This window comes from Engraulis encrasicolus, chromosome 18 (assembly GCF_034702125.1).
Source record: "Engraulis encrasicolus isolate BLACKSEA-1 chromosome 18, IST_EnEncr_1.0, whole genome shotgun sequence".
Classification (NCBI taxonomy): Eukaryota; Metazoa; Chordata; class Actinopteri; order Clupeiformes; family Engraulidae; genus Engraulis; species Engraulis encrasicolus.
Window position 1 is genome coordinate 48,917,191 of NC_085874.1, and position 5,000 is coordinate 48,922,190.

The 5,000-nt window shown below is 43.5% G+C and overlaps 1 protein-coding gene across 1 annotated transcript in view; it reads left to right on the forward strand.

Moving 5' to 3' along the window:
• lama2 (laminin, alpha 2) overlaps positions 1-5,000 on the forward strand; it is a 441,866-nt gene that overhangs the window by 174,700 nt on the left and 262,166 nt on the right. The window lies entirely within an intron of this gene.

Sequence of the window (5,000 nt, forward strand, 5' to 3'; positions counted from 1 at the left end):
GCACACGCGCGCACACACACACACACACACACACACACACACACACACACACACACACACACACACACACACACACACACACACAGACACACACACACACACACACACACACACACACACACACACACAGGCACATATAAATGCACACAGACACACACACACACACACACACACACAGAGTAAATGGGTGGGATGAACAAACACACTGCCATCATCTCTATTGCCTGCTGCCTGCTGAAGGGAGAGAGAGAGAGAGAGAGAGAGAGAGAGAGAGAGAGAGAGAGAGAGAGAGAGAGAGAGAGAGAGAGAGAGAGAGAGAGAGAGAGAGAGAGAGATGATGAGAGAGAGATGAGGGAGAGAGAGATGAGAGAGAGAGAGAGAGAGAGGGAGGGAGAGAGAGAGAGAGAGATGAGAGAGAGACTGACAGGCAGAGAATGGGGCCTGGGACAGGGAATGATGGAAAGACACAGACAGAGGGAGAGAGAGCAACAAAGAGAGAGAGAGAGAGGTTGACTGGATTGAAAGGTGGAGGAATAAGGGAGGAGAGATGAGAGGGAGAGAGAGGGAGATGCCGAGGGCCAGAATGTATGGAGGTGGAGACTAACCGCAGAAATACACCTTCCGCGACAAGAGCGAGGCGAGCAACGGAAGTAATTGACTTTGTATTGAGTCGCGCGACAAAAGCGATTCTGGAGACTAGAGCGATTTGCGCGACGAGCGTGACAGTTTGAAGTTGAAATCCTTTCAACTTTCTATTACGCGGTTCAGCGACAAGCTGCGACAGCCAATGACTGTATAGAGGTCAGTGACCACAGCCAATGGGAATGCTTGAATGCTTTGCCTTCTGCCTGTACGGACATACTCTAGTCTCTTCAATCGCTCGTATCGCTTGCTGCTGCACTCTGTCGCTTGAATCGCATTGCGCCTGGTCTATTCGCACGGTAAGGGCCTCCTCACACCGGCTCTGTCTGCACTGTGGAGCACTAAAAAAAATGAATATCGGCAACAAGCAACTCAATTGGTACAGTAAGCACTGCAGATTTTTAATAACGGTACCGGAGAGATAAAATGTCAGGAAACATACAGAAGTCTCAATATCACATCTCTGAAAAACCACAGGCCCTCTCCCCCTATATACAGCTCTGTCCCCGCCAGGAAGTCCTTTGTTCTGTGTTTCTTCTTGTAGGACCTGAGGAAGGTGTCAGTAACAAAAGGTGACTTGTTTGCCCTCTTTCTGCGATTTCCTAATTTGCCACCTTTCCCCAGGCCAAAATTACCCCCTGATCTCTGAGATTTGAGAAAAATATTAAAAAAGCCTTTAATTTAACATGGCAAATTCAGTTTAAAAGCACATGGGCCTCTGCTTTTTCCTTCCTTTTTTGGACCTACACTTCACCCGGTACAGATGAGCACCTGAGTAATATTACCCTGCAAAGTCTCCTGAGCGCTTTAAGCCCTTTAGTGTCTTCTCATACCCCCTGATCTTTTTGGGAGTCAGGATGTCTGTAATTCTATTTGTTTATATGATCCATTTATTACAAAGAATGAAATTTCTCACTTCAACAATTTTGGTTACCCTCGCACACTGGTGGAGTCACGCTATAACGGCCAAAGGGGGCTGCATACTGGGCGTTCCGTTAGTCCAGGGCTATTCAAATGGCGGCCCTGGGGCCAATGCTCTGGCCCCCCACAAGCCCCTTGAAATACAGAATCGTTTTTCAGAATTTAGAGATAAAAGTATGGGTTCCGTATCGAGCTGAAACGGGACACGGGACGTTAAAATGCAGGAAATTACATCTAAGAAATGCAAAACTTTCTGGGGGAGGACCCCCAGACCCCCCACCTCAATGAAGTATCCCATATTTCTTTAGTTGTCAGTCAGCAACCATAATACATACGTATAGTTCGGCCCCTTTACTGGGAGGAATTAGAAAAACTGGCCCTCATTGAAATTTAATTGAATACCCCTGCGTTAGTCCATTTATAGCTCACATGCTGTAGCCTCTTACTGCAGATGGGTCGCCGGCGGGCCTATTCAATATTTGCTGAAAATGATCAACTACATCATAATAACATTGGTATGACATTACCGAGAGCCTTAAGTAACTGATTAACACAGCCATTATAAATTTTGGTGACAGTAAGGTTATAACATAGGTGCATAGCTCACATGTTTTAATAGTGTGTGCCGTCACGTGACCCAAAATGACGTCACACCCCCCTTCGCAAGCAGAGCACTATCAGATCCGTCAATTTCGGGTACCCCTCCCGCACACTGGCACATACTATATGTCAGGGGTGGGGAACCTTTTTCTTTCGGGGGGCCACTTCAAATTCATCCGAGGGCCACAAAAGTCCTCCGAGGGCCACATTATGAACACAAACCAAGATTTCCCCCCGCTCTTTGGGGCAATATTGAAGGAGGCCCCCTTTAAAACAATCCCCACCTTCTCGAGGTCCCTTGAATATAACTTAATTGTGTTGCAAATGTATTTTCTAAGATTCCTTTACAAAATATGTGAAAACATCCTCAAGGGCCGCAGACGGCCCTCGAGACATAGGTTCCCCACCCCTGCTGTACGTGCTATAAACATGAATGGCCAATTTTATCACCGCAAAGCAAAGCATGGATAATCAATGAGTGGCTCCGACAAAATACAACTCGGCCGTAATTTGCAGCCGACATCCGCGGACATCCAGGGACATTGATGCCGGCACTGTATGTGGGGTTGTACTGAAAACAGTAGAATCGAACTTTGGCAGAGCATTGCTCCGCACTTTGTCGAAACTGGTGTGCGAAGGCGTTAAGAAAGAGGAGAGTTGTTTTCTACCGGTAGAGAGAAGGGATACATCTTCTGTACTTCTGTTGTCGGCTATCCATTAGGACTTAACTCCCAGACAGTGTAATGACACACGCACCTAATCAATTTCTCTCTCTCTCTCTCTCTCGATGCCACTCACTTGCTCTTCTCTCACTAACGTGCACCATTCTCTTCTCTCTCCCTCTATTATTCTGCCGCTTCCCTCTTTCCATCTCTCCCTCCATCTGTCTCTCTCTCTCTCTCTCTCTCTCTCTCTCTCTCTCTCTCTCTCTCTCTCTCTCTCTTTCTGACTCTCTCCTAGTGTCTCTGTTAAAATGCTGAATAGAAAATGGCTGATTACAAGAACATACACCTTGGCGTAATGTGTTAATGATGAATGAGGATATGAAACCAGCATTGAGAGCCTTATAGATCTACACTTAATCCAGAAGTGAGAAAAGACTGACATTTTTTGCATGGAAAGAAAACCCTTTTCACACATTTTGCTATTGCTTTAGGGTGTGTTCTCATTTTGTTTTTTTGCTTTTTTTTGAGGGGCAGCTCTATCAAAGATTTGATGCATCATTTTCAAAGCAAGTGTTTATTCTTGGTTTTGAATGTTGGAATAAGAAGGGTTTCAAAACACTTACCACCTTTGTGAGACTGGTTAAAGTGAGAATACAAATGGAGATTAATTTCTACAAGTCTATTAAGAATGATGACGCTTTTGAATGTATTGTGTCATAATAAAGTTTTGTGCTCATTGCCTGATGCAAAGTGTGAGTGAAATTTGTCTATCTATCTATCTATCTATCTATCTATCTATCTATCTATCTATCTATCTATCTATCTATCTATCTATCTATCTATCTATCTATCTATCTATATATCTATCTATCTATCTATCTATCTATCTGTCTGTCTGTCTCACCCACTCAATTGTCAATGAATATTTTGCACCAGATATCTGCTGTTCCCAGCGCAGTCCTCCGCCAACATGTCCATTTCCTCTCCTCCTCTACAACATGTCCATTTCCTCTCCTCTGCTACAACTGTAGAGTAGACCTGCTGTTTCTTGGTTTTTATGTTGGCCAAAAGGCATTACTGGTATATACACCAGGAAATGTAAGGCTACATGTACCTCCACTTTGTTGACCAGAGCCTGAGTGGAATTGAAGCATGTGGCATGTGTCAGTCTGTACTGTCATCTGTGCGTCACTCATGTTCCAACAGGCATTGAAAAAAAAGGCCACATACATACACAGTACAGCCATCAACGCAGAAGCTGTTACTCTGTCAGTCAAACAGAGAACTCGAGTGGAACACAATGACGAGGCAGGAAATAAGAAAGACTAAGAGTGAAGAGAGGGACAGAAAAATGACTGGGAGCGTGAGCAAAAGAGAGAATGAAGTGAGACAACTTCTATGTGGCAATGAAAAAGGAAAAAAAGAACCAAAGAAAGATAGTTGTAAAGAAAGAAAGAAACAAAGAGAAAAAGAAAGAGAACGTGCTGATTTCCGATCTCCTATCCCCGAACCCATCCTCAAGAAGACCGGGAAAATAATGTGAACAACAATAAAAAACAAAACAAAAAAGAGGGAATGATGTTTCTAGTGCTTTAACTCTCTATACACGTTCGTATATCTTACTATTCGATCTATTACTACCATTGTTTACCCTGCCATTCAGGGTGAGGGTTTGAATTTGACAGCTTAAGTACTCAGGCAGTGTAGGCTACCTGTTTACCACAATGACAATAACATAAAGAAAGAAAGAAAAAACAAAAGAAGATGTTTATGGATCAAAGACTTTTTTTATTTTTTTACTCAGACGTCAGGTGGTGAACACCCCCCCTGCAACTGTACACTGCGCCTAGATGTCTTGCTTATTCTCCAATTTGCCTTCTTACCTTCCTATTATTTAATGTTGCTTCTATTACCTTGTGTTTGACAATGTTGTCAGTGTTGCAACTGTACACTGCACCTTGAGGTCTTTTGTTTACTTTTTTGCTACTTTTTAATGCATTGTCCTCTTCTTTACTCTTTGAAGGAAAATGCTATCAGTGTTGCAACTGTACACTGTGCCTTACCCTGTTCTTGTTTAAATTGCTCCTTGTAAGTCGCTTTGAACAAAGGCGTCTGCTAAATACTAATGTAATGTAATGTAATGTAATCTATAAAATAGTGGCACTGGCTGTC